The sequence below is a fragment of the Chrysochloris asiatica genome, unplaced genomic scaffold (assembly GCF_000296735.1).
Source record: "Chrysochloris asiatica unplaced genomic scaffold, ChrAsi1.0 scaffold00213, whole genome shotgun sequence".
Lineage (NCBI taxonomy): Eukaryota > Metazoa > Chordata > Mammalia > Afrosoricida > Chrysochloridae > Chrysochloris > Chrysochloris asiatica.
This window is the reverse complement of record NW_006408731.1, coordinates 5,348,570-5,355,496: the sequence shown is the minus strand read 5'-3', so window position 1 is coordinate 5,355,496 and position 6,927 is coordinate 5,348,570. Positions and strand designations below refer to the sequence as shown.

The following is a 6,927-nucleotide window of genomic DNA, read 5'->3' as shown; positions in this document are numbered from 1 at the left end:
TTATAATCATCAAGAAAAATGATACATCCTCATATAATGATTTTTTTTTTTAAAAAAGCATTATTTAACCAATTAAATATTTTTGGTAAAATAAAACAAACAAACAAAGCTGAACTACTTACAGTCTTGTTGGGGTAAAGTCACCAAGTTATGTGGTAGATTTTCAGAAGGAATTCAGTAGAGGAGGGCCCAATGTCATAGGTAGTATTCTTTGGTGGGAGTGGGTGTCCTGTGGGTTCTATCATAGCTGTCTTTTTTTTTTTTTTTAAAGAATTTATCAAATCCATATGAACAATGCTGAATAGTTCTATTTTGGCAGGCTATTTAGGGCCTCAAATGTCTTCTTTCATCATCTGTTTCTTTCTTCCTCTTTTCCTGATTTCTTCCGTCTCTTGTCTTCATCCTCACCCTTATCTTCATCAACTTCTTCATCGTGACCAAACTCTTCTTTTTCCCCACTGACTTGGTCTTCATCTTCTACCCTTTCTACATCTTCATCTTTATGTCCATGTTCTTCATCAAAATCCTCCTCCTCGTTGCCTTCATCCTCCTTACCTTCCCCTCTTCCTTCTTCATCCTCTGTTTCTTCATCTACACTGTTCACCTCAGTGTCTGAGTCAGGAGCTTCCTGGTCCTCTTGGTTGTAGCCACCAGGTAGCTGAGTTGGGGCAGGAGCTTAAAGATACTCTCTCAGTAATCATTCTAGTTGGTAACCTCACAGTTACACAGATCTATGCTTTTCAGACAATCCAGGTTTTTTCAAATATTCCAAGGTGCTGGTAATTTAGAGTTTATTTCTGCTTAAGTTTACATGTATGAGATGTCCAGATCTCTGAGGATTTTATTGTCACTAAGCTCAAACTTAAAAATATCAGCAGTTTGGGGAGATTTGAAGCTGAAATCAAGCCTACATTTATTAAACGGTGAAACTTAGGTTCACAAATTGAATATTAAACATTGAGTATTTCCATCATTTGATTTGTAGCTGTCCAGATCAAGATCTGGAACTGGAACTGAGAGAGATCCTGGAGGGTAAAGACAGTTGGATGGCCCCAGTGGTCTCACTACCGCCACCATGTGTCATCTATCTCTTTTTCACTGACTCTCTACCAAGCATGGAGTCCTGGTTTGGCACTGTGGGATAAAACACTTGACCCTAAGGTCTGTTTGAACCACAAGGTTGACAGTTCAAACTCACCAGCTGCTTCTTGGAAACCCTGTACAGGGTTTCTATGAATTGGAACTGACTCGACAGCACTTACCAACAGCAATTAAAACTACCAAGCAGGAAGTCCTCCTTCAGAGATTAGTGCCCCCTGATAACATGTTCAAAGTGAGACAAGCCTTGTGATCCTCACTAAGGACCATTCTGACTGTGCTTCTTCCTGTGTTCCTACACTGGCTGGACTTATACTGTCTTCATAGTATGTTGTTGTTGTTAGTGCCGACCAGTCAGTTTTGATTTATAGAGACTCTGTACAGGTTTCTGTGCAGTGGTTGATGGGTTTGATCCAATGACCTTGCAGTTAGCATCCAGTGCCTATCCTGCAGCCCCATCCCAGGACTGTTCATCAGAGTCTTGTTAGTACTGTCCAGTCTGTTCTGACTCATATTGACCCTGTATAGGGTTTCCAAGGCTATAAATATTTGCAGGAACAGAAAGCCTCATCTTTCTCCAGGGAGCAACAGGTGTTCTTAAATACTTACCTTGTGATTTGCAGTCCTGTCCTTATCCTACAGCATCTATATGCCCCCCTTCATAATATGTTGTTGTTGTTAAGTGCCTTCAAGTTGCTTCTGACTCATAGTGGAGTCCTGGTGTGGTGCCATGGGTTAATGTGCTGGACTGCAAGGCTAGTGGGTCAAGGAGCCAGCTGTTCCTCAGAAACCCTATACAGAGACTCTGGATTGGAACTGACCTGATGGTATTTAACAACTACAACAACAATAATCTGAAAACCACATGGTACATTTTTGGGGAAAGACAGAAAATTCCAAACACTCTAGATAATAGCAATTATGCACATGAGGTTGTTTACTAATGTAAAATGAAAAATTCACTTGCTGAGTTGCACGAGCCACATTTCAAGTACTCAACAGCCTCACATGACTTGTGGCTACTGCACCGATCAGCACAGATAAAAAAATCCCTTCATCACAGAAAGTTCTATTAACTGCACTGCTCTTGATGGTTTGTGGACAAGTCAGGGGTGGAGATCCATTTATATGAAAGTATTATTTCTTACTCAGGTTCCATCAGATTTCCAGCTACCTGCTAAATGGATATACACTAAGTTGGCGTGTAACAAAACCAAAACACTTCATGAGTGAAACTGTATCTGGTGTCTTCAGATAGAAATGTACCCATTTCCAAAATGGAAACAGCATTCTCTCTCCCTCAGATTTCTGACTGAGAACAATCTCTGAGATTATATTTCTAGAGAAAGTTCTCTTCTAGAAGAGTCCAAGCCTAAGGTCGAGTCTGGGAAGTAACGAAAATTCTGTAACTATAAAATGGTTCACTTTTCTCACTACGTTGTTTTATTCTGGGAAATGTTTTTCATCAAAATATACTATCTTCAGTTAATGTTTACTGGGTTACTCATGTAATTTAAATTCATTTTAAAATGCTGGTTACATTTCTAATATGGTTCTTATCAGTAGACATAACCCATGTAAGTGTCCTCATGTGGTGCTATAGGATAAGCACGGGACTGCAAGATTGATGGTTTGAAAACATCTGTGGTTTCTTGGATACCCTATACAGAGTGTCTGTTAGTCCTAACCGATGGCACTTAACAACTACAACAACCCACATAAACAAAACTCTGGGTTCCTCATGAACTTTTAAGAGTGAATAGATATTCCAAGGCGCCCTAGTGGCTTAATGGTTAAGGTCTTGGCTGCTAAACTCAAAGATCAGTGGTGGGAAGCCACCAATCGTTCCATGGGAGAAAAGTCCTGCTGATCTGATCTTTAATAATTACAGTCTAGGAACCCCTATGGGATTGCTCTGCTCTGTCATATAGGGCCTATATGTTGTGGCGCTGTAGGATAAGCACCGGACCTCAAGATCGAAGTTTCAAACTCATCAACCACTCCTCCGGCTGAGTCATAACGGATTTGAAGGCACTTAACAACAACAGTATTGTAGATGTTTGTATGGGAGAGGATTCATTTTTGTAATGTGCCCTCGAGTGGGTTCTGACCCATAGCAAACCTGTATATTGTTTCTTAGGAGCGGCTAGTGAGTTTGAACTGCCCACTTCACTGTGGAGTGTTTATCCTACAGCGCACACCAGGACAGTACAGAGATTCTTACACTCACAGGAACCTCTGAAATAACCAGGCTCCGGCTCAGGACTCAAGGAGGCGGGGTAGCACAGAAGGCTGGGCAGGAGTGGGGTCAGGGCAAAGTCCCAGGTCCTGGGCTTCGCTGCACTTCTCCCTCTCACACCTGTGTCAACTCCTTCTGCCAGGATACAAGTTATGTGCCTTGGCCAAGTCCTCACTCCTGTTGGATCTCCGATTCCTGGAGAAGCCAATCACCGCGGTTCCCGGTTCCAAGATCCACTCTGATCCACGGGATGCAGATTCTTCCATGAACCCCAATACTAGGGTCATGGGGCCCCGAACCCTCTTCCTGCTGCTCTCGGGGACCCTGGTCCTGACCCAGACGCGAGCGGGTGAGCCAGGGTCAGGAGGGAAATGGTCTCTGCTGAGAGAGGAGCCAGGGAACCGGTCGGCGGGGGCGCAGGGCCCTCGGGGAAGCGGGTCCTCCACCCCGTCCTGACCCTCTTTCCTGTCTCCTCCTCCTTCTGCTCGTCCCGGCCCTGCTCCTCTCGCCTCCCTTCACTGTCCTCGATTCCCCTCCCCATGGACTACTGGGTGCAGCGCAGGAGGGGCGTCCGGGGTCTCAGCCGCTCCTCGCCCCTAGGTTCCCACTCCCTGAGGTATTTCGAAACTGCCATGTCCTGGCCCGGCCGAGGGGAGGCCCAGTACATCGAAGTGGGCTACGTGGACGACACACAGTTCGTGCGGTTCGACAGCGACGCCCTAAATCCGAGGATGGAACCAAGGGCGCCCTGGGTGGAGCGGGAGGGGCCGGAGTATTGGGAGCTGGAGACTCTCCGTGCCAAGAGGTTAGCACAGAATTACCGAGTGAACCTGGTGACCCTGCGCAGCTACTACAACCAGAGCGCGGACGGTGAGTGACCGGGCCCGGGGTGCAGGTGGTACGTACGCGTCCCCTGGTACCCACGGACCGGGCGCCCCTAGACTCCGGGTCCGGGCTTTACTCCAAGACCGTGGACCCGTCCCACCCTGCGACCTGGAAGGAGGAAAGTCTTGGGGATTTGCTCCTGTTTTGTTTCCTGTTAGAAATAACTGACCTCTGACCCTTCAGTAGAAGAAGGGGTCACGGGACGGGGCTGATCTCGAGGCCGGGGTCAGGGTCTCACACAATCCAGATTATGTATGGTTGTGACCTGGGTCCGGATGGGCGCCTCCTCCGCGGGTATGAGTAGCATGCCTATGATGGCCGTGATTACATCGCTCTGAACGAGGACCTGCGCTCCTGGACCGCGGGGGACATGGCCGCTCAGATCACCAAGCGCAAGTGGGAGCAGAGCGATGACAGAGAAGGGGACAAGGCCTACCTGGAGGGCCCCTGTGTGGAGTGGCTCCAGAGATACCTGGAGAATGGAAAGGAGACACTGCAGCGTGCAGGTACCAGGGAACACGGGGCGCACCCCTCACACACACCCCACAACTCCCTGTGAGCTGGAACTGGGTCCACCCTGCTGGGCTCCAAAGGAAAGAAGAACAAAGGGGCAGAGACCAGAGTCCCAGCTCCCTGTGTGTGGACAGAGCAGAGTGAGCCCAGGTTCCCAGCTCCTGGACAGGAGGGACTGTCCAGAGGCACCCTCCCCTCTCTAACACACAGTGAAGGGATCCCCTGTCTCTGGGACAGTAGGGAGCTGAGTCCTGATGATGAGCAGTTCCCTTTCCTCTTGGAATTCACCTTGGGAACCATCAGGGACTTCCCCCTCAACCCTTGTTCTCTGCCCCACACCCAGTGAGTTTGCAGGTCTCCTTCCAGCTTTTCTGTGTCTCTGGTTCACCCACCTCAGAACTAGAAATCTCGGCTCTCCTGTTCAGACATCTGGAGCCTCCTGCTCTGGGCTGCCTCATTGTGATTCTAGAATATTCTAAGGAATTGGACATTGTCCCAGATCCCTGGTCCCGGCTGGTGTCTGCGTTTTGTACTCTCTCCCCACCCCAATTATCCAGTCCAGTCTCAGGATGACCTTTGCTTTAGTGGACCTTGTGAGGGAGTTCATTGGTCCTGAATTTTCTGACTCATTCCATCAGATCCTCCAAAGACACACGTGACTCACCACCCCATCTCTGACCACGAGGTCACACTGCGATGCTGGGCACTGGGCTTCTACCCGGCGGAGATCACCCTGACCTGGCAGCGGGATGGGGAGGACCAGACCCAGGACGTGGAGCTCATAGAGACCAGGCCTGCAGGGGACGGAACCTTCCAGAAGTGGGCCGCATTGATGGTTCCCTCTGGAGAAGAGCAGAGATACACATGCTGTGTGCAACATGAGGGGCTACCTGAACCCCTCACTCTTATTTGGGGTACGGAGGGGGACTAGGGCAGGGTGTCTTTCAGGGGAAGTAGGAGTCCTTCGGGAGCCTTTTGAGGTGTCCAACCTTGTCACCTCCTGTCTCTTTCCAGAACCTTCCCAACCCACCATCCCTATCATAGGAGTCATTGGCCTGGTTCTCCTTGGTGCCTTGATCCTTGGAATGGTGGTGGCTGGAGCTGTGATTTGGAGGAAGAAGAGCTCAGGTAGAGACGGGGAGGGGTCTGAGTGTTCTTGTCCCACTGGGGGTTTCGAGTCCTAGGTAGGGGATTTGCAATTTCCTTTAATCTCCTGCTCATTATGGGAGGCACCATCCACACATGTGCAGACCCCATCTGTGGCCCTGTGTGCTAACATGACCCTTCTGTAAGCACAGGTGAAAATGAAGGATGAATCTTCCACCTTAATGGTTCTGGTGGTGGAGACCTGATTTCAATACTCACAGGTCACAGGACACAGTTAAGGTTTAGAGCTAGATTCCAGAAGTTGTGGTCCGGTCCCTGCACATGTTTGCTTCTGTTTCCTTATCCTTCCCTGGGTCTGCAGTCCCAGTTTTGGAAACATCGCTGTGGTCCAGAACTAGCTGTTCTAGGAACTCATGGTCCAGCCTCCTCCTTGTTCCCTCACAGAAACTTTCTTCCCACAGGTTGAAAAGGACAGAGCTATGCTCAGGCTGCAGGTAAGTGTGGAGGGAGGGGCTGATCCTGGGCCCCTTGCGATGTAGTGTAGATGGGAGCTCATGGAATCACCCTCTTACCTTTTAGTTTCCTGTAGGCTCTGACCAGATCCTGTGTTTTTTTTTTTTCTTCAGGCAATGACAGTGACCAGGGCTCCAATGTGTCTCTCACAGCCTCTAATGGTGAGACCCTCTGGGGCCTGGCATGTTGGAGGGGTTGGCACAGAGGGAACATGACTGGGTTCTGGAGATTCATTGGGTTTGGACATTTTGAGATTGTGATGGACCATTCAGAGTTGCCACATTTGCGGTGACTGACCTGAATTTGCTCTTTTCTTCTGCAGCATGAGACAGCAGCCTTGAGGACAGAGTGATACACGATTGGTTCACTCTCCACTTTGTGATTCAAAACCCCTGACTTCTCTTCTACAACTTGTGTCTGAATGTGACTGCATTCCTCTCAGGATACTGTCAAGATGCGTTGGGAATCACCCACCCCTGCCCACCAGGACCCTTCTCCACACTGACCTGTGTCCTTCCCTGGTCCATGTTCCCTATTCCCGCAGCATCTCTAGCAGTGATGTAACTTCTTGT

At 48.8% G+C, this 6,927-nt stretch overlaps 2 pseudogenes; one reads left to right on the top strand and one right to left on the bottom strand.

Annotated features, from left to right (window-relative positions):
• Positions 1–349: 349 nt before the first annotated feature.
• LOC102835392 lies at positions 350–3,624 on the bottom strand (annotated as a pseudogene).
• Positions 3,623–6,682, top strand: LOC102835019 (annotated as a pseudogene).
• The last annotated feature ends 245 nt before the right edge of the window (positions 6,683–6,927 follow it).